Below are 27418 nucleotides of genomic sequence, written 5' to 3' on the forward strand. Positions count from 1 at the left end.
TGTGTGTGTGTGTGTGTGTGTGTTTTATTTCTATGCATTCTTCTTCTTCTTCTTCTGGTAAATATCTAAAGTTGAAAATTGTTCCTTCATCACAAAAATTTTTACAGGTCTCTATTTCCCCATTGGTTCATAACTCAGCTTGTGAAGTCCGAAAGACGATCATTAATAAGAGCATGAGTTAATTGACAAAATACAATTATGGAAATAAATATTATGAGACATAATTTTGTGCAGCAGGCAATACTTCTGGAGCACTCGCATTGCACGAACGCGGTTGAAGCATCACGCCATGGTCTATTTTCTTAATTTTTGTGTTCTGGCTTATAGTCCTGTTCCAGGTTTACAAATTCATGTTAAAGAGTTGTCTTTTAGCGATGCGTTCGCGATCATCAATAATACCGATAGCATCAGTTTTGTATACACCAACAACTGTCGATCAAGCATAGTATTGGAATAAGAAGACAGTTCACACACCGAAGTCAGAAACTCAGGATATGAGGCCAAGCATTCAGCTGCAATTATTTTTCTTACTTTAGAACATCGAAAATGAAATAAAAAATTTTTCTGCCAACTTATCTCGCGTGGCCAAAGCTTCATACGGAATATGAGCTTGAATGTACTGACGTATGAATTTAATTTAAAAGAAAGGAAAAATGGTCTTTAGTGTCATCAGCGCGATCAAAACCCGGCCCTTTCTCGCTCCGTATAGCGGCCAGCGTTCGCCTTTCCGACCCCCAACACATTCTCCTCGTGCTCCCTCCTTCCTTGTTCTGTGTCCACAAAGGACCATCGTCTCCTACGCGCGCAGAGGCAGAAGAAGATGCTGCTCGAGACCAGCGGTGGCGGAGCGCCTCTTCTGTTTGCGCACGCTTTTACAGCTGGTGGGGCGACGGTGGTCGTTGCTCGTATTCCTCTCTCAATCTCCCCCTCTCCTTCTGTTTTACAGCGGAAAGCAACCGTTCTTAGTGCCATTTATTTAATTAGGCACTACCTTAACCTCGTCTGCTCCTCCTCACTCTCTTCCCTACGCGTCCCCTTTTCCTCCTGTTCCATGATCTCCTCCGCACACTTTTCGCTTCTCTACGATTCGGGCGTTCGTCTTTTGTTACATGATTACGACTCGTTCTGCGATTTCGCCGACCGGGTGGTCCATTTCCAAGCACACGGGATAAAACAACAAAAAAAGAAAGATGTAAATAAAAAGTGCACGGGGGCAAAGAAGGTGAGAGGGAAAGCCAGTAACCGAACAAGAGCAATAGCCGAAGTCATTCTTCGCAGTTTTCTGCCGTGCCTTCCTCACTTGGTTGTGCCACGGCTGCAGTGTCCTTGCTAAGGCGAGCAGCGGAAGGGAGAGAGAGAGAGAGGGCGATATAAACTAGAGTAGAAGAATGCAACAAATAGCCACAGCGGGGAATGAGGAGACAAATAACAGAGGGCCCCCGAAGCAAACACCGAAGAATATCAAACAATAGCCGCGCCCGAACAACTGGAGGGAAAAGTGCCGGGCGAAAGTCATGAACGGAATTTTATGTATCGAAAGGGCGAAAGGGTGCGAGGGAGGCGGTGCAGTGAGAGGAGTCGAATATTGCTCGCTTGCGCGGAGATGACCGCCGTCCGAGAAGAGAGGGGGACGAGGGAAAGAAGACTATCAAAAGATGTTGCCGCGCGCGACCGAAGTGGCCATTCGGAAATTCAATTAGAAAGCTGCAGACGATCGAACCGTAGCAGACGACGACGGCTGCGATCGCCACCACCCTTCTTCGTTTTCGCTACCGTTTCTCTATACTCGGCGACGCTTGTTTTCGGACCGTTGCTCCACCGGCAATTGTTTTTTTTTTTTTTGTTTGTTTTTCTGTTCCGTCTTCGAACACTTATTCTCTGTGTTCTCAGCGTCTCCGCTGTTCGAAGTTTGAGGCTTTCGTTCCGGACGTCGTTGCATGCACTCCTGTCTAATATAACACAGTTCTAGAGCCCTGGAAAGTGCTGTTTGCTTTTCGGAAGAATCGGCAACGCAGGTTTGGAATATCATTACGTTCGGAGCACTATACATGCCTAATTCAAATACTGAACAATTTTCCAGTCACTGTGTCCATCGTCTTCATATATTCATATGCACAAAAAACATGGTGCATGGCTCTCTGACTCAGCATCAAATGTAACAGTTACCAGATGGTTGATAAAAGGTTAGTAGATGACTATGTGTGAGGGGACATGAGTTAAGTGGAGAGGGGACACCTCGTGACTCTACTCAGACGCGCACTCGCAGCTTCACTAGCTGGCTCTTTATCGCCCTTCCTGTAGTTGTGAAATGCATGTCTGGGGCGTTGGTTTTGTCGTTAACTCGAAAGAGACGGCCGTCCACACCTTTCAAGCGACAGGACACCTCCCGGGTTGTTCTGAAACCCTGTGCTTAGTTTCGATAGCGAGAGATTTTAATACACTGGGCAGCCAAACTCATTATGGCATGGTACCCGATGGCGTCTCCAAAATGTGACCTTGCACTGTATTTTGTGAAGACGTAAGAACGCTTGTGATCAAACGTGGGAGCTACCAAGGGGATAGCATGGAGAGGAAATAGGGCCTCTTTGCCCAACATAGGACACACAAGTTTCAAAGAACAAAAAATAACCTCCTTCTAATAGGATAGACATTGAATGGTACATTATCAGAGGTGAATGTCTCCTTGTATCTTTTATTTCACCCTGCTATCTTTTGAAAGAGAAACCACACCCTGTCGTGTCCGCCGCCAAAGAAGGCGGCAACTTTAACTCCCCGACTTATCAGACATCGAGGCCTCTTTAGCAGGAAGTTTGTTCAAACAGTCTTTCATCCTCACTTGCTTTACATTCACTTTCAGGCATGTTCCGATGTCCATGCCTGACTTTGTTCTCAATTCCGCTCGGGGTCAAAGGACACCGCCACGCTTCCACCGAGTCCAGCGACCGCCTGACGGTTGGCGAGCAACCCGCCGCCGAGCAGAAGCGGTCCTCTTAAGTTGACGCCGCGGCTCAAAGGGCTCCCTATTCAGCCGGGCTGCAGAAAAGGCGAGACGTCCGGTGTCAGGCTTAGCCGCGCCTCCGGCGAACAATCCGTCGCCGCCGCTGCCACCGCTTGACGACAGGCCGACGGAGGAAGTCACGAAGCGGAGTGGAAGCACGACAGTTTGATCATTGCAAGTATTAATGGTCATATCGCTATTTTTAGGTAGCCTGCTGTAAATTCTGTAATAGTGGTTCCCCCATTCTCGTTGCTATCCACAGGTTAGGACGCTCTGTCGCTTTGGTCATTTATTAAAGATGCAACGGCGTATTATGTTCAGCGCATATACGCAAAACAAAGCTTCACGGCTTCTCAAGCTAGTCGGAGTTCGAATACTGGTCTTCTTTTTAGTTTATTTTTCTTTTTGGGAGGCCTGCAAGGATAAAATACGACTCTTTAAATGAAATCTACTCGCACCATGCGTTTTTTAATCACGATGAATTGGCATCATTTCATAGTTTGCGGTCGCACCTGAAAAAAAAAAAAAAAGCGGTCTTAAGAGATGAGAGTGTTTCTCTTCTTTTTTTGGGGAGTGGGGTTGCAGCGAGAATTTTTGTGATTACTACAGTTACCTCTATAGGCTTGTTACGTAGTTATAGATTCGAGTAAGCGACTTGAGCTCTGCCTTTTAATGGCCAGAACAGACATACCTTAAAAACAGTGAGACATAAAGGTGACTTCAGTTAATTAAATATCTTTTCAGGAACATGAGCAAAGTTATTTTGACGCTGAACTAATGTGAGCCCCGTTATTAAGGTCGCTGTAAAACATTTCTGAAAGACATCTCTCCGACTATCAGGAGCAACCAACAAATTATATTAGAATAGCGCGCAGTAAGTTACTCTACTTCTGTAAATGAAATCATTGACTCGCTTCAAAAAGTAAGAACTGCTCCCTGAAAGATAATGGGGCATCCAATAAATCTTCTGAGTCCTTCTTAGCCCGTTGAGATCGCAGAGTTAAGCGGCTAATCACTCTCTCCTTAGCATTAGTGCTTTCATTACCTCACAAATTTTGTTTCACAATGATAGGCGTTTAGAGAGAATGCCGAATGTTTATGGTCACATTTCGTTGGGTTGGCGACAAATTTCGTACCATGCAGAAAAGGAAGACATCTTACACAAATTAGAAAAAAAAAAACAAAACAGTACGCCAAGTAAACCCTTCTAACCTTGCTGTTTTATTATCGGATATATTCTTTGAGCTGTGGCATATGTGGTAGTTATAGCTGTTACCGTTTCTTATGGGTAAGCAATGTTTTTTTTTTTTTATTGTTGTTTTTCATTCCTACTGGGTGTGGTGGAATCGCAGTTACAAAAGGGCAGTGTGCTCACCTAATCATTCTCATCTGGACGGTTTACGGAATGACAGTAAAGACCTTGAGACAACGGTAGTTTTTTTCTTCACAAACGCTGGAGTGAACACAAACAAATAGTGTTTTTTGCTCTATAAAAATACTATGTTTCCAACCGCTTCCAAAGGCACCCGGACTGTGTCAAGTTCACCTTTTACCGCTCTTATATCAGCGTATTTCCATCTTAATCAAAAATACATTTATCTGCTTTAACTACAGGCACTAAGAGCCTTTGAAAGTGTAATTTTTCTCAGATCCTAACCTAGCATTATAAATCATGGCAAGGCACCAGTCGGCGATTGAGCAGATTATATTGTTACCAAACTTCATTTTCAAGACACTGGTTGCCAAATGTATAACTTCGCTTCCTTGTACTCCCCACTCCCCCCCCCCCCCCCCCCCCCCGCACACACACACAAAAAGGCAAGAAAAAAGAAACTCCCTACCGAGCAAGTAACCGCGAGGAAGTGGGGATTTCTAATAATAACGGCTCCGCAAAAGCGCTAGCGCTTGTTAATATCCCGCCGCGGTGGTGCAGTGGTATGACGCCCGACTACTGTTCCGGAATACCTGGGTTCGATCCCGACCGCGGCGGCTGCATTTCGATGGAGACGAAACGAAGAGGCGTCCATGTGCTGTGCGATGTGAGCGTTGTTGTTGTTGTGGCTGTAGGAAGAAGGAAAAGAAGATGCACGGGCCTGCTACTGGCTCTTTAGCTGACACCGAAGGTTTTCCCCTGATGGGGTTAAGACAGATCAGTCACCGCCGCTTGCGGCGGGGACAAGCCTGCACCGAATTTTTATTTGTTGTAGGCCGTCATTGCACCCGCCACTGCTTCGGTGGTGGACGACGGCTGCTGTTGCGGCGCGCGTCATTCTCTCCCTCTTCCTTTTCTTTCTTCTCTGTTTTCTGTGCTGTGCGATGTCAGCGCACGTTAGAGTACCCGGGTTCGAACCCGACCTCGGCGGCTCCGTTTCGATGGAGGCGAAACGAAGAGGCGTACGTGTGCTGTGCGATATCAGCGCAGGTTAAAGATCCCCAGGTGGTCGAAATTTCTCCGTAGCCCTCCACTACGGCACCTCTTTCTCTCTTTCCACTTTCTGTCCCACCTTCCTTCCTTCCCTTACGGCGCGGTTGAGGTGTGCACAGAAAACAAATGAGACAGTTACCGCGCCTTTCCCTTCCTATGAATCAATGAATCCTACAGCGCACGTTAAAGATCCCCAGGTGGTCGAAATTACTTCGTAGCCTTCCACTACGGCTCCTCTTTCTCGCTTTCCACTTTCACCCCCACATTCCTCCCTTCTCTGATGGCACGGTTCAGGTGTCCACAGAAACAAGTGTGACAGATACTGCGCTTTACCCTTCTTGTGAACCAATTACTATTTGTTAATATTGCATTACGACTGCGCGTAGTAGAGGAGATAATTGAAGCTGAAAGAGAACTACAGCTGTGCCCCTTAAGCGTGCACCTGAAGTGCAGGAAAATCATCGGACCTTATTGAAGTTTTCGCCGTTGCAGAGTTTGACCAAGGAAGACGGCCTGTTTCAGAGCAAACAAGGAACCCGCCACTCCGTTTCATGGCAGCCTACTTCCGCCTGCATCTCGCAACCGCTCCCACTCCTCGGTCTGCGCGCAGCGGCAGCAAGCGCGACCAAGCCAATGCGTCTGCTGTCCAGCTCCCAGAGATAGCGGGGGGGTAGGAATCCTAATTCCCCCACCGTGCCAAGACCCAATTCAATTAGCTCTTCGGAAAGAGCCGCTGTGCCGTTCGAGAAACTCCCAGGGTAGATGAACAATCGGCCGGGACGCCCGAGACTTTTGCGCAGCACCCTTTCACTTTCCCCTTAGTCCTACCACCACTGGTGGTGATGCTGCTTGTTGTGTGGTAGGTCTCTCGCACCGGTCGCTGGATGGAAGCGGGAAGCGGCGAGTCCCAACGGTTTCGCCGCCGCCACCACCATCGCGTACGTGGACTGCAGCTGGAGCCAAAGCCATTGCCACTGCGTCTGCTGCTGCTGCTGCCGCTGCCGCCACCTCTTCCGCGTCCTCTTTCGCTTCCTCTCACCGCTTGCCGGTGCCGTTGTTGGGGCTGTTGTTGCTGTACTTGGCTCTGTCTTCGTCGGTCGCTGCCCACGCGTGTGCCCGAAGACGCTCGCTTCCCGCTTTTAACGAGATGCGGCCTCTTCCCGCTGGCGAGACTCCGCTGACGCTCGTCCCCTTTGGAGCCCAGAGCGTTTTCTTCGGCTTCCAGTTCTCGGGTCACTTTTTAAACAGGTGAGGTTGGAAGACTGCAAAAGAAAGCAAGAACATGAGATTGTACTGGGAGATCTGAACGCGTTGTTTAAAGAAGAACGTTTCTAGAAAATTCAAGTTTGCGCGGTAATTATCTGAAGCCTCCATTAAGTTTGTAAAAGTTTGTTCACTTAAATATTTAAACCGTTCAAGTTCTTGGCTACGCAAGAAGTTTTACGGATACGTTGATGTATAGAATTGGATATCATGCTGCAGAGAGCCCAAGTGTAGTTTAGCCTTCAAGTTTGAGCGAAGTATATACAGAAGGCAAGTTTGCACTGCCTTTGAAAGCAAGTAAACGCGTAGGCTGTGATTGAAAATATTTATAAATGCTATGGTGGCCTCCTAGTTAGAGCATCAACCCAGCACGCGAGAGTTTCAGGGTTCGCTCCTAGGTGCCACATGTTATACACCGGTTTTCCAATCGTGTAAGCTTCACCGTGGCCTGGTGTTTAAATTTCCTGGAATCCAAATATTTGGAGAAGCGGCCTTTGAGTCGACCTAGCGTATCCCTTGTGCCATGGAGCTTTTCAGCCGGTTGTCCTTCTGCCATCAAAATTCATCCTCATTATAGTCTGTTCAGGTGTGACGAACATTCGCTAGGGGTAACGAACTAGGCGATTCATTGTATTATTGCAGAGGTTTTTAATTTTACTGTGGTAGATGAAATTTTAGAGCCCTTTCTCTGTAGATTAAGGATTCACACTGTAAGTTCTATATCCATTCACAAGCTCGGATATTGACAGAAAGGTGTCATAGTGTAACCGTGTGCCGGTTCTCATCTGTTTGGTAGCCTAGATTTCTGCAACGTCTGTAGTGCTTGGACGTCGTTGATCATCTTGATGAACTTGGTGGTGATTCGCAACAAAGGAGCAGTGGCATAGAGACGTGTTTCACCAAGTACAGCGCGCTGTGCAATAGTGCACAGACGCTTATCAACCTTTTTAACTTCAGCTGCAATGTTGGTAACGAAAAACCATGCCGTCAGCAAAAATTCTGCTTGGTGAGATATTGAGCAGACAAAACTTATTTGAAGGACTTCGAAGGTTTCAGAACCACCAATATACTTATTCTTGGAAGAAATAAAAATGAGGAACACCTATTTGTGTGGAAGGCGAAACATATCAATTTGTACACACGCTCTGGCGAACACAGCCTCTAAAGATATTTTGAATTGCAATTGCTTTTAGGTAAGCTGTCCGTATGACCCCCACAGTCAAGTAAAAGGTTTCCGTTTTTTTTAATGAGTCTAGGCACAGCCATGTAGGCTGTTCAGATACCAAGGCAAGATTGAGAGTTCATGACATGTACGGGAATGTCATTGCAAGGGCACGCCGTGCGTAATTTTTTAAAATGAGTCGACTTCTTTGGTTTTTTTTTTTTTTTTACTTCTCTGGTATATTTTCCCTTTTCTTGTTTTTTTTTTCTTTTTTTGCTGTTGTCAGGCAAGTCCGGCATAGTGGTTCTGTAATTATGTTTGAAGTATTTACAGCGTTTCTTTTACCGAGCCTTTTCGGATTAGTAATATAACTTGGTTTAGTGGCGGATGTCATTTGCACCAGAATAGGTTCTCTAGGTTTGTTTCTTTTTTTATTTTTCATTTGTTTTGCTTAGCCTATACCCTCCTTTCTCTTTTTCTCTCTCTTGTTTTTGGTGTATCAGCACTTTCTGTAAATTATTTTTGGTTCATTCTTTTGCTCCTGATTATAGTTTGTTTCTCTCTTTTTGTTGATTTGTAGACCAACAATTATAATATTATAGACGACTGCCAAATTTCTGTTTTTCACCTGATTTTTATTTCTATTTAATTTCCTTTTGTTGTGGACTGTCCTGTTCACTATTTCTCTCCAGACTCTCTTTTTTCCTGTTTTGTGTTCTGTACGTCTGTCTCTGACACCGCATGTTTTGTCATTTTTTTTTTGTATATCTGTTGTTTTGCTGCTGTTTTTTGGTTTTCCGTTTCTGTTTTCTGTCTTTGCCTTATTTGCAGTTTTGGATGCTGCCTTATGGTGTTTTTGCTTTTCTTATTTTCTTCTGGCCAGCGTGAACCTACTTGCGATTCGGATCTAGTTTTTTTCCCTCTCTCTTTTTTATTGTTCTTATAATTTTTATTTGCTTGTTTTAAAAAGTTTTTTTTTTATCTTTTACTCCTTTTATTTATTTTCAGTTCGCTTTAAGCCCTCTAAAACTTATGCTGGTCCGGGCTCCCTCTCCTTTTTTTTTTTTTTTCAGCTGTTCGAGAGGACTAATAAAATGGTAAAATGGTTTTAGTAGCAGTAGCAGTGGTATAAGCAGTAGTAATGAAAGTAGCAGTGACAGTACAATGGTAGTAATACGGTACAATAGTAGTACAATGCAGATGTCGTAGCCATGTACATGTAGTAACATATGACGCAATAGTTTAGTTGGTGTTTGTCATGTGATCCCCGTCTATAAATGAAAATGGGAAGCTTCCATATAAGCAGGCTCGCCACTGAGAACCCGTCCTCTCTGGGTACATTAATCCTCCCTCCTCCTCTTAGCCCCAGCGTGAACATTCAGCGTCACGGAGTAATCTAATTTGCAAGTTTCGCCCCTTTGCGAGTAAATGGCAGGATCTACAAGCGGCTTGTGACTCTCCCGTCTATATATCTTTCTCTCTCGTTCTGTCCTTTCGTGACCGGAGAACCTATCTCCATTAATACTGGGTCAAGGGAAGCGACCTACTCACAATACTGTCAACTCTCATTATGGTGTGGATAGTTCCCAAATCATCGGCGCGCAAGTGATACTACCCTTCCTTAAATATTGTGCACGTGTACGCGTGATTGAGACTTAGCACACAGCCGTACATTATCTCATCATAAAATTTCTCGCCATCCGTCCTAACTGTGTTTCGCTAAGCTATCTTCCCCCCCCCCCCCCCCCCCCCCCCCCCCCCCCCCCCATTCCTTTATTTCGTACTAGCAACAGCTTACGTGCTTGAGATAGTAGATAGTACAGTTGCTGTGGTGAACAATCGTCGCTTCTACCATTTTCGTTCATTTTCTTTTTCTGTAAAACCACCATCAACACACTGCTTCTCAGTGTCTATAAACAGCCACAGTTCGTATCAACAAAAGTGACACTTCTTTCGCTCTTTATACAAGGTGTAGATAAAAATAGCCGGGGTTATTTAGGTTAAGCCGATTATAGTGCGAAAGCACGGGAAACTACAGCTCCAACTGCGCATGTGCTTCAACTGCGCATACTTGCTTAATTAGAGCTCAAATAAAGGTAGCGTCTTCTCTTCGCCGGAGAGGCTTAGCTGGCGTACTTATGATTGACTTTGTAACTGACCTTTGCTTCAGTAGTCGCCCCGTCGGCTACAATTCTGTCGACCAGCGGACGCCTGTATCACGGCGCTCGATTTGGCTGTTGCCTCATCGCCTACCATAACAAACAAAAGGAAGGTCCTCAACCTCTCAGGAAGCACTCCCTCGGTAAACGCAGAGAGATGCATTATGCGGAGCAGCATTTCCTCGCCATTAGTTTCGAGATTTGCGACGAGCACTTCTGGAAACGCACTCCCTCACCAGAGCAGGGTTTGGTCACCCTAGTGTAGTAATTGGCCGAAACCTCCTATGAATACTCCAACAAACCTCCTATGAATTTCGTGATTAGCGGCAGAAATTCTTTAAATTACCCCACCATTTCGTCTTGGTCAACGCACATATTTGTCTCGACAGTCAGTAGTAATTTTTACGGCGAAATGGTGTCTAATGGCCGTCTTCCGAATAACGATAACCATAAGCGTAAACAGTCCGCAAATAACAATGCGATATTCCACTTAACTTTACTGATCCTGTAAACTGCTCATCTAAAAAATTAACGAACAACAATAGCCAAAACATAGGTTCAAGCTATATCTAACTAAGTTTACTAACTAGCTAATACAACTAAATCTGCTAACGATGTAGAATAGGTCATTTGAATGAAATTTCACGTTCAGTAGTGAGGAAACTGAAGAATGTTACTTAGAGTAGTGTTCTAAATACGGGGGATATGCATAATGTTTTTAAAAAATAGTTCCCTCTTACACTTATGTGTCCCTTTCATAATTATCTAACACCGTTATCGTCAATGTTTTACCTGCTCTATACTTAATAAAATAATAAGGCTACCAGTAGAGAGGGTGCTGTGAATCTGTCATCGGTTTCTGTGAAGCAATGCTTAAACTGTGTAAACAATTAGGACAAGGCCCTAACGCAAAATATTCAAAACGTCGCCTGCTAGAACATGTTTGCGCATGAGGATTTCCTGGTTAGTTTTGAGAAAATATAGGGAATTTCGTTGAAAATGTCAACGGCACTGCTACTGCGTCGCGCGAAAGATAAAAATAAGAGACCAGAAATGTAGTTTGGATGCAAATTTATTAACTGCAGTTTCGTAACAAGAAACAGATTGTTCCAATTTATAACCTGCACTTACAAGTATGAGGGGTTAACTTAAGCAGTCAAAATAACGGCTTGAGGGGCAAGTTGGTGCATCATCGTATTCAGATATGTGGCGCAAATAAACACATCTTCTCCTGTGTTTGTGTTTATTTGCGCCACATATCTGAATACGATTAAGCAGTCAACTATTTCAAGCCAGGAGCTGTCATATTCATGTCGCCCTCGGACCCTACGACTCACACGTTCGGCCGTTGAAGTTTCAAAAGTCTCTGCTGGCACGCAAGTATACAAGCCCAGTCGATCAGAAATAAGGGGTGCAATAGTAATACAGCGCGAATAAAATTTCACGGCTCGCCAATGTCATATTTGAGCCGCTTACTTTTCTGCATAACGGCCAGCGTGTTGCATCCTGCATTTTCCCAAAGGAAGTAGCTTAATGGAGTAGCGAATAGGAGAAAAAAAAAAAGCTTTGTCCAGCAGCCAAAAGGCCTGGTCATTAATTACCCCAGTGCTGCTAGCCCCATCTACGAAAAGTAAGAATCTGCGTAGCCGTTCGTGCAACGCTATTCATGCTTCCACCTATGCTCGATGACGAGACACAATGCAAATTTAGAAATCATGCGTACCCGGCTCGGGCTATAGATCGTTTTTAAGAGATAATCCTGGTACATAGGCTGTTGGTATGATATTTTTTTTATATTTATTACGATAATGAGAGAGAGAAACAGAACAGAAAAGGGAAGGAGGTTAACTATAGCGATGCCCAGTAGACCACCCTACACGTGAGGAGAAGAGAGAATAAAGGCAATGGAAAGAAATAGCGGTAATGAAATTAGATTTTTACGCGCCCATAGTCTACTAAGTTGAAGAGACAGAGGGCGCACACTTAAAGTTTATAATCACAAACTCAACCCCGAGTCCTTTACAAACTTCGAGAGCCTTTATCGCTTTCCTCTGGGTTGAAGGTTTTGCCAAAAATACAAGAATTGTTTCTTGTGTAAAAGAGCAAGAATTCAAGCGGCGGAGTGTAACAGCCCGAAGGGAACACTCTCGCTGATACCGAGAGCAGTCACAAAGTAGTTGCGCCCGATGGTTTCGTCAAACCGGCACGGTTCACACATTTCTTAGTCTACCATTGCGGCGAGATGGGAATAGGGGCTTGTAAACGCCACTCCTAGCCACAGGCGACACAACATTGTATCATCACACCGAGGAAGGCGGAATGCCATCTGCAGTTAAATTAGTTGTTCAAAGTGGTGCAAGCGGGATTTCCAGCCTCCAGGGGTAGACGAAGATTGTCTAGTCACGTTTCAGGCGATCAGTCGAAGGAGCCTTGCTGCGTCGGCTCTTGTGAATGGTATCTCGACAATGTTTGCTGCATTATGAGCCGATTTAGCAGCATCATAAGCTAACTGTTGCCAATAATGCCCCTGTAGCCTGGTAGCCACTGGTATATGATGTCGTGACCCTCTTCTATTGCCTAGTGATGCAGATGTCATACCTCCGCTACAAGTTGCTCATGGTCGCCAAGGCTCACGGCAGTTTTGAGACATTATAGGTCAGCTTTAGAGTCGCAAAACACAGCCTATTTTTGAGGAGTGTGTTGAGAAATGTACTCTACAGCCGCATGTTGTCATCTCAGAAATTAGTTAAGCTCACTCAGTGTGCCTGGCAGGTACAACTATGGCGCAAACAGTACTAGTTGAGGTTACCGAACCACCGGTACAGAAGTGAGTACATTCCAATAGTCAGTGTAGCATGAACAGTACTGGTAGCTTAAGGACTGACGTTGAAAAATGCAATTTCTTTGTCATCCCCGGAAAGACAAGGCGCGCACGTATGGGAGCCGCAGACACCACAGTGGAGGGTAAGGGCGTGCACTAGGAATGAACTGTTTTAGGATGGACGCCTGCTGTTTTGCTATGACTTTTGCAAATGCAGAATATGGTCTCTGCAGAGGCACAGGTGCAACATGATGCTCCAGAATTCTTGAAATATGACGCATGTGCATCCGCAATGAGTCTATGGCAATATACGTCGAAAGCGGAAGGTCTTTAGAGAGTGTAGTGCTTCCCAGTGTTGATACGCTTCGAGAGAGACCGAAACATGTGCGAAGGACTTGACCCTGTACTGTTTGGAGGGCAAGAAAACTTGTCTTGCGCGTGTTTGAAAGTACGGGTGCACTGGGCCGTAATAATCCCAAAAATAGTTCTCTGTGCAACTCCTGCATTGACTGAACCGACGAGCCCCATAATTTACCGCCAAGAAATCGGATTAAGCGAGCAGAATATGTTGTTGTTGTTGTTGTTTTTGTGGCTGGTGGGGGTGGTGGTGGGGGTGGTGGTGGTGGTGGTGGTTTTTTTTCAGTAGGGTGCAATGCAGGCTCCATGATAGATTGCGGTCTATGAAAATCCCTACGAGATGATGAGATTTGCTGTGATATATAACGCGACCTTCAACAGATACGGTATATGAAGTCTTAAATTTGCGTGTAAATTCCACCAGCGCGCACTTTCCCAGTGAAATGCAGAGACCTTGCTTCAGAATATAAGTTATCGCTGATGCTCGTTGAAGACTTGTATGCGCCTAGAGACGCGTCACAGCGGAGCCCCAAATGCAGATCGCATCGGCGTACATGGAAACCTGGACGCTGTTAACGTTCTCTGGGAGGGTAATGAGCGCCAGATTAAACAAAGGGCAGAGGACACCGCCCTGAAGGACGCCAAAGTAGGTTTAATACGCAGCTGTCGGGCTATCTTCGCACTGGATAAGAAATGATCTTCTGGTCAGATAGTTTTCTATCCACGCAAACATCTGACCCCCGATGCCCACGGTTTCCAGCACATAGAAAATTGCTTTATGGGCCACCTTATCGCAGGTACCTGCCTCATCAAGAAAGAGTGCCACAGACAGGCGTTTCCTTCATTTCTGTTGAACCGTGGCCACGAGGTGAACGACGTTGTCAATATAGGAGCGACCTCTCCGAAAACAGGCCATTGCATTGAGGTATATTTTATAGTGTTCGAGGTACCGCTCAAAAGACGTCATATTCATTCTCTCCACGATCTTTCCCGCGTAATTGGTGAACAATAATGGCCTTTACGATTTGTCGTCGAACGGAGAATTCCTGGTTTTAGTAGTGGTATCAGCCGACTAAATTTCAATTCGTGAGGAAAAGCAGCGTCGAGCAAAGAGTGGTTATTATGTTTGAGCAGCTCTATTCGAGCATCGTGGCCAAGGTGCGAGAGCTCAGCACAGGCGATTTCATCTGGCCTTGGTGAAGACGATCGTCTACATTTCACAAAAGGAACGCCAAGTTTGAAATCCGTCCCGAGGTAGCCATTGCACCCACAATTTTCTAGAGGTCAGTTGCTACCTCGATCTCTTAGTGATTTTAACAGAGAGCTTGTGCATAGAACGGCTTATTCTGTATGAAGCAATCACACAGTCGGTCAGATGGAGGACATCAATTTTAAGAAGGGAGAGGGGGGGGGGGGGAGAGAGAGAGAGAGAATCCAAGTGCTGACAGAATGACTTCCGGCGCTGGTCCGCCAGCCTATCCATTCCCCGCTTGATTTTTTTCTGCACACGTATTGCCTGTTTCATCTCATTTAAGCACTCGATTCGTCTCTATCGCCTTTCTGCTCGCCACCGAAGTGCACGTAGGCGTTATAGTTCGATATCAAAGTCACAGCGTATTCTAGATGAGGTGATGTGCTTTATTATAAAATTGATATCATTAAGTATCCTCCAAACTGCCAGTGACGTCTTCGTTGCATGCCTCCTTCATATGCTTTTGAAGTACCGTCCAGCCAATGTGCATGAGTTTAACTAAGGCGGAAGCAACAAGTGCATTTATTTTTAGATAAGCAGGAATGTAGTCACTTCCGTGGGTCTCCGCATCACAAAACCAGCGAATGCACTGTGTTTTGATTTTAGCTCTTCCCCACAGTAAGTAGGGGGAAGTTAAAATCTCCAGTAATGATATAAAGCACCGGAGGTGCTTCCATGATGTCCTCGAGCTTTTTGCAATCCTTTTGGGAAGATGGAGATCATATGCTGCAATCAGTGTAAATTTTACCATTCTTGTCTTGACAATAAAATTCTCAGACTGTCGCTGCCCGGTGGAAATGACCATCAAACGTACGTCATATCAGTGCGAATGTATGCCAAGGCTTTGTGCGCTCCCCCCATGTAGGAGCAAAAGGAAGATTAGTACAAGGAGATTCTGACTGTTTGAGCTACGTTAGGCTCGCAGTATCGGAAAGTAGTTTGCGAAGGAAGTAGTTAGTCAGTATTGCGCTATAATTTTTAGAGGGAAAAGAGACACGGCGTGTAGAAGCAGCGTGCAAAACAACTTTCACACAAAACGAACGTTTTTATAGGTACACACCATGGCGAATAAAAAAAAAAGAAAAGCATGCAAGAGAAAGAAAGGCACGAATAAAGGCACAAGAAAAAGAAAGGCATGGGGGGGGAGGGGACGAGGGAGGCATACTGTTTTCATTCCTCTCAGTACTAAGTTGTTGTTGTCGATGCTAAAGGGATTCGCAGGTTCCTCAGCATCTTTCCCAGCCCGGCCAGCATGGCGTCGAGCTATTAAGTCTGTGTGTTGGTTCCCAGGTTTCCCTTTGCTCAATGGCGCAGATTTGATGTTACGCCTTTCTGAATCGGAATCCTCTTGGTTTAGTATTAGATGGCTTTCTTGCCAGTTTTCTATATTGTGTACCTCCTGCAACCCTCCTTTGGGTCGGTTATGACAGTAAGCTATCTACACATCATGTCTTCGGTCCCCGCCAGAGAAGAGGCTGCTTTTTCAGCGCAAGGAGCTGCAGACCTACAGCGGTGCGGAGCTTTGTGCTTTGTGCATAGATTATTGTCCCTGCTCCTCATATCCCATCAGATAGCTGGACGAATTCACTTACACGACGTTCTTGTTTTTTCCCAGTCTTCTCCGCGAAAACGTGCTATTGTGCTTTCTCCCTGCACCAGCCACCCGTGCGTCTTAAAGTGAGCAACCTTCCGGTCTTGTAAGATACGAATGTGGACACTCGCGCTCGTAAGACACTGCCAAATACTTCAAAAACGCCTTTCACAAGCTCTCTGTGATCATCTGTAGAGTAGGCTTGAGAGGACCAGGAGGAACTTCATGTGGAAGAAAAAATAAGAAAGACGTTACGGAGGCCGACTTCATAACTAAAGGCATTGTTCACGCTCGCTTTCACGAAGTTTTGACATACCAAGCACAATATGAATGTCAGCACTGTATTCTTTAAGCAGCTGCTATTCTCTAGCCAACAAAGTTACACGTGGTGTCGCGTGGTATGTCGCAGGCCGAAGTGAATCTTTAGTTTGGTTTTGGGGTTTAACGTCCCAAATCGAATCAGACTATGAGAGACGCCATAGTGGAGGCCTCCGGAAATTTCGACCACCGGGGGTTCTTTAACGTGTACTGACATCGCACAGTACACGGACGCCACTCCGTTTCGCCTCCATCGAAAAGCGGCCGCCGAGGTCGGGATTCGATCCCGCTTCCTTGGGCACAGTAGTCGAGCGCCGTAACCACTGCGCCATCCCGGCGGGGTCCGATGTGAATGCTTCATAACATTATATTCCACCCTAGGATAGTAATAAATCAGGTAATGTTACTTTATGTTTGATATTCCTAAACTTCTTTAATTTCTCGCTGGTAATATACTTGATGGATTAAAAATACTTGTTAATGATTTTTTCTTTTGATGCTTGTTCATTCACATTTATTTTACGCCCATTTAAGACATTTGCGAACGTCTCCAAGAAATATTAAGCGAGGTCCACAAACTAGGTAAAAAAGTACAGCAGACTCTTTCTGCCCACGCTGGAAAGGAAAAGGCAACAAGAGTTTTGTTTTGATGTATTTTTCACGTTCTTGGTAAAAAAAAAAAAAAAAAAAAAAAAAGCCATGTCTGGTTAGCACTGCTCCGCCCCGCATTGCACTTTTTCATGCAATAGCTTGAATGAGACACTGCGGCTGGGTTACGTTATTTCTTAATTTGATTACCAAATTTCTTCCCCTGCTCCTAATCATTTATGTCTTCATTATTCTAGAAACGATAGCATTACATCCAGTAATGCCACGGATTTCTTCCTACTAGACCAGTATTTATCCAATTCTGCACAAAACGTTGCACAATTTGTGCCAGACTCCTCTAAGACGAAAACAACTTCGGCCAGAACGAAACATACGTTTCAGAGCTTCCTCTAAATACAGACATTCCTTCGGCAACTCCCACCACAAAAACAATGCATAAGCAGTTTTTGTCTCGCTTCATTCTTGCGAAACGCGCCCCAGCACCTGATAAAGCGTGGAAGGCGGTGTCGCCCAGAGTGTTTTATAGTGTCGAGCGCAATAATTTCCGAAGAACAAGAGCGCGGCAGTCGGTTGTCTCGACGCCGAAGAAGAGCTCACGGAGGCAAAAAAAAAAAAAAAAAGACAATTGCGAAAGAAAAATTAGGCATCTCTGTAATTGAATTATGCGCGCAAGAAGAATCTGCCACGTCTTTCTCTTTGTTCATCTTGCCATTGCTCTTTTTTGCGAGGGCTAGAGCGGAGGCAACGAAAGAAAAGTAGACGTCAATAGCCGAGAAGTCGCTAAGCGGTCCTTTTGCAGAAAACAAATTATCCCCGCCTGATTGATTCCTACGTCCCTGCTTCCTAGCTCCGCCTTGCTCATTCCCCGTAGTGTAAACAAACGGTGACAACACGCAGAGCTCTCGCCATGCTCCACTAACCGCGCTGGGTTTATTTCACTTCCCCGACTCCCACTCGCGTCAAGTGCACTACGCTCGCAGCCACCAGTTCAGTGCAGCGAGACAGAGACATAGCGGGGGAGGACCTGCTCGAAAGTGTGAAGGAACTAAAAGTGTTAGGACATATCTTGCTTGGAGTTTTCTGCACCGTTTTCAAATATAAGCGAAGAACAGCACAGCCTGATCCCTATGATGCATGCTCGGCACTGGTTAGACCAGCGTTAGTAGGCAGTGAGGGGCTGGACCGTCCGTGAAGAGCCAATCCCTGAAGTATGATAACAAGCAACAACGTTCTTTACACGATACGACACGACAAATCTGCTCATTTTGATAAACTGTTGCGATAGGAAATGCATTGTACGATCTCGAGAAACCCTGTGCGACCCCTCAAAACCAAGGTTCGAATCATTTGGCGTAGTCTAAGAGCCATGATGAAGAATCAATATGACTTAAAGATAACAGTGCGTCCGGGCGATTAGAATTAACGACACTGAGATTTCACGCGATAAACCTACCACGCATACTATGCTCTACACAGTTGTAAATACATTTGACATGATTCATAGCACAGAGCGCAGCTGTGGAAATGTTCACAGATTGTAATAAAACAGGGCTTGGGTTGCGATTCCTAGCGCATAAATAACTTCTGCTGCTCAAAACAGCTATGAGAAAAGCCATTGGGATGGCATGTTTTACATTGATTTTAACATTTTAATATGTTGCTGCTGTGAAACAGAGTTCATTGAAAGCATAAAGAGCATAAAACGCAAATTAATGACATATAGTTGGATAAACGGGACATTAACTATCCCGTTTAAGTATGCTAACGGGTTTATCTAGAAACCATATCATTCACGTAGACCTAGCAACGGCGTACTCAGTGACAAGTAAGAACAGAGGGGCAAGTACACGGGTAACAACGCAAACAACGAATAGAAAGCTGACTGTAATGGGTCACTGCACAGTGGTTACAGTAAAGACAGAGGTTCAGTACCACGAGAATAACTTGAAAGTCGACGAAAAGGGCCGACATAAAAAATAATTATTCCGCAAAACGCATAAAGATTTCTGATAACCGCATAAAATATCAATTTCATCACGATCTATGCGTAAACTACAAGACTTGGTATACTGCGACCGTCTTGGAATATCACTGCAGACCTCGAATTGCAGCCAAATAAAATATTCTCAACTGCACCGAAAAACGTGGTCAGACCGCTCCCGTCCCGGCGCTCTGCTGCCCAGTACAGCGGACCATTTGAATGGCCGCTCAGTGTTGAATGGAACTGCAATGATTCATTGAAATTCGTTTGAAACTCTTTAGGAAACAAGAGGGTTGTATATTTCGAGAGGCTTGCTAAATGCAAATTAGCAAGCAGGCATCTTCACCGATATAGCCTTGATGAGGCATCTCCGAGGATGGCTAATACTGCGTCCCAATTGTACAGCTGTGTATCTATGAACAGCTCCCCTTCCTCATTCATTGAGTTCTGTTCCTCCTTCTGTAGTCAACAAAGGTTAGTTAACCGTGCTTAGTTAATTTCCCTTAATTTTTTTTACGTCGCATTCTCCGCCAATTTATTTATTCAGCAAGCCACGTCGTTTGCGTATTAGGATGTTTCATTCTTATTTTTTTTTTTATTATTTATTCAATCCTTAAAGGCCCCATTTAAGGGGTATTACATGAGGGGTGGGCTTTGAGTACGGCGGTTACAATAAAAAATGTCTTTCGATGGCAGTCTTGAAATGATGAATGTCGGTTAGTGAGGCGATGTGGTGGGGAAGGTCGTCCCAATCCAGGGCAGTGCGGAGAAAAAATGACTTTTGGAATGTTATCGTATGGGCGCGCTGGGGGTAGACGGCATTGGAGTGGAGATGACGAGATGACCAATGGGCTGGACGGATGAACACGTTGTTAGGTGGCAAGCTGTGATAAAACTTATGATAAAGAGAAAGGCGAGCTAGTTTCCGGCGTAAAGCTAGGTTGTGAAGTTCAAGTTTGGATTTTATTACGGTAACACTGGTACGATAGGAGTAATCTGGAAGAATGAAACGTGAAGCTCGATTTTGAGTAGATTCCAGTAAATTGATCAGATTAGTTTGGTGAGGATCGAATATAGCTTGAGCGTAGTCAAGTTTGGGTCTGATAAGCGAAGTGTAAGCAATTAGTTTGACAAAAGAGGGAGCTAATGAAATGTTGCGACGTAAGTAGCCGAGAACGCGACAAGCGGAGTTGGTTATATGAGAAATATGACTGGACCAGGATAGGTCACTGGAGATATGAATGCCTAGATATTTGATAGTGTCAGTTTGAGTTATAGGAAAATCGTGAAGATGATAGGTAGAAGGTAAGTAGTTACGCCGACGGTGTAAAGAGAGATGAAACGTTTTATTAACATTTAATTTCATAAGCCAGGTGTCGCACCATTCTTGCACGTTAAGCAGATCATTCTGTAGGATAGCGATGTCAGATTGGTTATTTATGGTGCGGTATATTACACAGTCATCAGCAAACAGCCGTATGTTAGATGTTATGCAATTTGGCAGGTCATTAATATAAATTAGAAAAAGTAAGGGGCCAAGTACAGTACCTTGAGGAAGGCCTGGCCGGACTTGGGAAAGGGTAGATGAATGGGAGTTGGCAACAACAAACTGGAGACGATTTGTTAGAAAATTATGGATCCAGTTCAGTACACAAGGGTCTAAATTAAGGGTAGATAGTTCAAGCAGCAAATGGCGATGTGGGATTTTATCGAAGGCTTTTTCGAAATCTAAAAAAAGGAGTCTGTGGGTATGTTAAGGTCGAGGTTCGTGTGAATATCGTGAAGGAAAAGAGCAAGCTGAGATTCACAAGAATAGCCTTGAAGGAAGCCGTGTTGATTAGGATGGAAATAGCCAACGGATGAAAGGAATGTTGCAGCCTGGGAATAAATAACATATTCCATAATTTTTGAAGAAACACTGGTGAGGGATATTGGTCTGTAGTTGCTGGGTGACGAGCGATTACCTTTCTTGAAGAGAGGAACGACCTTCCCGATCCTCCAGTCCATGGGAATGGTACCAGTGCTTAGCGACTGCTGAAAAATGAGCGATAAAACAAGGCTACTGACATTTTTAGTGTTCTTAAGCACCTTAGCATTAATGCCGTCGGTTCCCGCCGAGGATGAATTCTTTAGTTTATCAATGATATTAGAAATTCCGTTCGGGACAATAGTTAGAGGATACATTTGTGGATGAGCATGTTCTGGTGGCGAAGGGAGGTCGACAGAAGTGTCTTTAGTGAAAACAGCAAAAAAAGTATTATTCAGCATGTCAGCAACTTCGTGATCTTGTACATTGCTGCCGTCACTACGAAGCAAAGAAATGTTGGTTGAGACGGAAGGACTGATTGCCTTCCAAAACCTTTTGGGGTCATTACGCAACATAGATGGCAGAGTGTTATTGAAAAAAAATTTGTTTATAGGAGTGTAATTGACTTTTATACTCTTTAGCGGTGCAGAAATACTTATCCCATGCAGAGGCATTGCTTGAACGCTTAGCAGATCGGAAAAGTCTTTTTTTCTTATTATTTAAACGTTTTAGTGCAGAGTTGAACCATGGCGACTGCGCGCTCTCTGTTATTGTGATAGTGGGGATGTACTTTGCGATTAGACGGAGCATTTCGTTTTTAAAAAGTTGCCAGTTAACGTCAAAAGGCCTCTCTTGATAAGTGGCTGCAAAAGTGTCGCAAAAAGATTCTAGCTCAGAATTCATACTTGTGTAGTCACCTTTATCATATAGTGTTAGGCTTTTCTAAGTTTCAAGGGGTTCAGCTGGCTCTGGGACATTGGCTGTAAGAGTAAAGAAACATCTGATGATACCCAAACAAAGTATCATCTTATGTATCCTAGTACAAGGAAGTCCCTATTCGAATGCGTGTAAATTACATCGAAGCCCCAAATGTTTCGAGTCGCAGCCTAGTGAAAGTGAACGAAAAAACTTCACTTAAATTATACAAGATTAGAATACAACCATACTTGTCCTTTCGTAGCGCATTAAGAAATCTCGTCGCGCATTTTTCTGTTCAAAATTGCTTCAACGAACCATCCAATGTTTGACAATTCCACAAGGCGATGCTGAATTATCGAAAAACGAAGTGAACGCGACGTTGTCGCGACGGTTCGTCAAACTTCCCCCGAGATTTCAGCGGGAGAGCAAGCGGAGCGGACACGCAAAGAAGCAAAGAAAAAAAAAAGCAGGAAGAAAGGTCAAGAAATGCACTGAATAGAGCAGGCGAGGATAAATGCGTTCGGCGAGTGACGACGCAGCGATATGTTCACCACCCGCGGCACTACTGCGCGTGTTGTCGTTCCCGTCACGTCCACAACATTGTCGTCATCGTCGTCGTTGACGCCGTCGTCACAGCCTCTCCTCTTTCTTCCCTGCATCGCAACCGCCTGTGTTTCACGCAGTGAACGCCTGTGCGGGGACACAAGCGGCCATATATAACACTCTAGTGCCGCTAAAGGTTAATGAAAGGCTTTGCTTGCAACGCCTGGAGCGGAAAATAGACGCTCGCCAGAATAGGGGAGAAGCGGAGAAAAGGAATTCCGGGAGAAAAAGGGAAGATTAGGGTATAGCTGCCCGAGGGAGTTCGTATATGAGACAGTGAAAAAACACTGCCTTGAGCTTCATTTTGACGTAGCTGGTCGTAGTGGCAATACGAAGAGAGAAACATGACGCGCAGAATGAGCTCAATTTGAAACAAATACCAGGTGCGGGTATTGAGCTCAGTAACCGGCATTAAACTAAGTAAAGAAGAGAAAGCTCAGGCAGTCCTGTTTTTCGTTGATTAAGTGAACAAATGCTTGGGATTTTTTTTTTCCTCTCTCTTAAAGTTTCGATCATTGTAATTCTTTTTTTTTTCGCGATTTTTGTTCTTTAATTTCTCAGTCCGGATTCCCGCAGGGGCCAACTGCTTGGCAAATCTGGGCACATACAATACAGGTTTGTTATAACGCATTCGACTTAAAGGATACAATTTGCTAATAACCTTTTTTTATGAATCAGATAAGCGTAACCTTATGAAACTAGTTGCAATGCTCTCGGATGTATAAAATTTTTAGAGGCGACAGTTTACGCAGATTAAATTAAATCACCTTTGAAATTGTGAGTAGTTATTTTTGAGTGACCCTGAATTTCAACGTTTGTAAATATGGGTGCTCATGTGCCTTTTTTACATCGATACAAACATAAAAAAAAGATGCTGGAGGCTCTTAGAGCGCCGTCTACTCGCCACATAAGAAGCCATATCGGAGCTGAAAACACAAAGCTTAACAAAGCACGCAAAAAACGCAGTATACAATTGAGATAATAAAATTCACATGTCACACATGCTAACACAAAGAAAGAATATAGAAGGAACTATGTTCTCTAAACATAGTAAAAGGTAAAGAACTCAAGCATACAATCACTAAAATATAAACAACGCGTAACAGCAACACTAAAGGCATAATGCATCAGGCACATGACAATAAATTAATATAAAAACTTGAATAAAAGGGAAATTATTATCACGTGGCATACATGTACACCGTGGAGAGTACGAGGTGAAACATACGTGCGCATCAACCATTGAATCAATACGTCCAGTAACTTTCAAAGGTGCTCCTCCGCTGTTCACGACAAAATATTTTGGACTGATGAGCACTGTAACTACCATTTCTGCAGCGCGTGCCCCAACCGTGGACATAACATTTTTCTGACACTAAAAGGGCTTTTATCAAGAATGGCTAAGCCCTTCTTCTGTGAAGTCTTAAAATTATCATGCTGCGGGCAATCCAATTATATACCAGTCACATCGCTGTGACATATGAACATCGCGGCTTGTACGCATGCACAAGGTCGTCCACATTTAGCTTGAACATGATCGCTATCTTAATAATTCCAATATGTCCGTCGCTTTCGCATATCAAAGCGAAATGATGCATGTAAAGAGGGACCTTCCACTTAGCCTTGTTGCGTGGCAAGGTCAGATACATCAACGCTTTAAAGGCCGCTGCCGGAGTGGAGTGCGAACCGGAATGAATACGAATAGGGTAAATGGAGAATTCGGGGTCGACACTAACGCACGCACTTTACAATTACGAGCCGATAGCATAATAACTCCTATATGAGGCTGCCCTTTCGGATTCACATGTGTCTATATGCACTTGGATACTCGTTAATTCAGTAATCCCCAATATTAGAGTGAAAACCTCTACTGCTTCATGTCTGCCAATATCAAGTTAGGGCGACGTTGTACCTGCAGCCAGCAGAGCACACGTGTAATTGCAGGTGCGGAGCGTAAAGCAGGCGGGGCTCGCTTCCTCTTTGTTTTCTTCATCTTCGCACACCTGCCAAACTATTAGAGAGAAAAGCTCTATTAGTCCATGGGTGCAATCGACCGGCTCAGCAGCTGTGTAACTGCGTTACTAGGAGAGGGCACAATTACAGTTGCTTCGCCGGCGATTTGTCCACCATTTCCGCCTTGGGTGAGGCGCGCCGGACTTAGTGTGTAAACTCTTGTGCGGCGTCATCAGGACGCGTCCGATCATCCAACAGGGCTTTTCTCTGTGTATATATATCTAGGCTCAGAAGAGCCAAACCTCACCAATTTTGTGCCTCTATTATCTCGCGCATACTCATCAGCATACAGTCGTAAGCTACAACATTATGTAAAACTCCACTAGTCATAGATAAAAGCCCTCCTTTATCAGCGGCTCCCCGGTTTAATGTATGCAGATGATATTGTACTGTTAGCAGATAGCCACGAAGACTTGAAAACACTAGTTAAGTATTGCGGAGACAAAGATGTCACTCTAGGTTTCAGTTTTAGTGCCAGTTAAGTCAGGTTTGATCTTTTTCAATGGCTCAACTGATCAGAGTCTAAAAAAATACAAAGTCATGAAATACCCAGAGTGGCAGAAAATAAATACCTCGGGGTATGCGTAAACTAAGGATTGGAATACATTTAAGATCATGAGCAATCACTTAAGACAAAAGGGAGAAGAAACATCTGAATAATGAAGCATATGGCATTGTGCAGATACACTAGGTGTCAGGTGCTGACGGGTATTTTGAAAGGAAATATGGTGCACGGACTTACTTTCGGAAATGCGGTTTTGTGCCTAAAATCAGAGGTTCAGTCGACATTAGAAATAAATCAGAGAGCCGTTGGACGATTAGCACTGGGTGCCCACGGCAAAACCACAAATGAGGCGGTACAGGGAGATATGGGCTGGGCATCTTTCGAAGTACGGGAAGCTCAGAGTAAAATATTATATGAAGGACTACTGAGGAAATTGGACAGTAACAGATGGGCAGCTAAAGTATTTGAATACCTATACTTAAAAAGCATTGACTCACAATGGAGGAAAAGAACTAGGAAACTAACCAGTAAGTATGCAGGTCCCAAGGACGAAGAAATAAAGAGCGTTAAGGAACAGGTGAAAAACACAGAAGGTAAAAATGGAATAAATTCTATGGAAAATAAACAGAGTGTAGAACTATACCGAAAGTGGAAAAGGCAGATCAGGAAGGAAGCTTTCTTCGATAACTCAAGAGGCAGTATCCTACTTTTTGAAGCTAGATCAGGGTGCCTTAGAACACGCACCTACAAAAAGAAATTTAAACGTGAAGATGACACATGTGCATTATTTGCTACATCTATAGAAACAGTTTAACATCGTTTAAATAATGTGATGGTATTCATCCGGAAGTCGATGCAGGCGTAGTCACTCTTCTTGAGGCCCTGGGGTTTAGAGATACCAATAGTCGGCTGAATGAACTTGTGATGGAAGCTAGCGAAAAACTGTTGGCAGATTGGTGGATTGATAGCAGAAAACTGACTCAATGTTAGTAATGTAGAAACAAAAATTCAATAAATGCATCATGGTATAGTTACTAATCTCAAACAATAATTAAGATATAGGGAAGAAAACGAGCATGATAACTGCTACCACCCCGTTTCAAACGGGACACTCCTATACTCCATCCATCCATGCAACCATCCAACCGTCCGTCCGTCCGTCCGTCCATCCATCCAACGAAGTTCTAAGGTGTTTCTACTTATAATGGTCCACCTTGTATTACATACATGTATGGATAGCTAACATCACGCAGTGTTCATATAAATTTCATAGTACTGAAGGTGCCACGAAAACTATTATTCTATACATTACTTTTGTATATACAAGGAGTCCCAGCTTAAATTATGAATTTATAAATTAAGCTCTTAAAAAATTGAGGGTAACACTTAAGATCCGCCTTATTGGTAGGATGACACAGCGTTAATGGCTCGCGTCTGAAACTCCGTTTGCTGATCCTCGTTCGACTATATCAAATTTGCTTAATAATGATTTGATTGGTGCCGCCATGCAGGATAGAAATTTGGGCGAGCTGATATAGCAGCATCTTGAAGGCAGCAGCGTGAAAAACAAGGACGGGAAAGGAGAAAAGAGACAGGCGCTTGCCGCTATTATTTCGCACGTACTCATAGCGCATATTCGCGAGATATTACATTATGAGAAAGACCCCCGGTATAGATATCAAGCCCACTTTAAACAAGCCGTACAAATGTGCCTGCAGAGCCTATGAGTGAAGTCAACTCAGGGCGCAGCCTAGATTTTTTTTTTCTCTCCGTTGTTCGTGAACTAGTAAATATTCATTAGCTATTTTCTTTATTATTGGCTCCTAGAACAACTGAATGAAATGACTGCATCCAGGATCTTTTCATACAGTCTTATTTACCGGCCTTATAACAACGGCTTAACATTACCAGCGGCAGGAGCGTATCTCTCGCCAAATACACAGCAAAGCCTTTCCGGTAAGAGCATTCCTAGGATAAGCGGTTTTTATTCTCTGAGACGTTTCCCGGGATACAGCAACGCGACTATCACACGGGTACATTTTATTGTTTATGGTACGTTTTAAGGCCGGTAAAATAACTACGCTGCGCAAACGACAACTTGGTGCAAACATGTATGTAAGCTATTTGGAAAAACATTTTCTGTCTGCAGAAAATAATGAAAAAGGCGTGCTTATTACTGTCATCTAATTATTGAAGTTACAAAACGCAAGAATACTTTCATACTAGATCAGAGGACAACCCAGAGTTCTTGACTGTCTTCAGGGAGCTACGATATTTCGTCATTTCGAAAATTTTGAAAATCTTGGTTACCTTTATTTAATGCGCATAGTTTATCTTTTTCATTCACAAGGTTTCCCTGCCGCAGACATTGCGGAAGCTCTCTGTATAAAACCTCATTGGTCTCTCTGCATTGGTATATTGTTTGGTCTAGCGCTGTTATAGATGCGACGGGCAATTTCAGCCAGTTAAACCATCTTTTTTACCATGTACTTCTCAACTCTCCTCCTTTCTGTCGAGGAATATAAAATGTCGTTCATTTTCTGCTGATGGCAGCCTTTCGTAAATATTGCATCAATATTACCGCCTACACGAAATTGTCGTTCGTTGTGTTACGCAGCCCGGACGACACATTTATT

The sequence above is a fragment of the Amblyomma maculatum genome, chromosome 6 (genome assembly GCF_055883805.1).
Source record: "Amblyomma maculatum isolate TAMU_Amacu chromosome 6, ASM5588380v1, whole genome shotgun sequence".
Lineage (NCBI taxonomy): Eukaryota > Metazoa > Arthropoda > Arachnida > Ixodida > Ixodidae > Amblyomma > Amblyomma maculatum.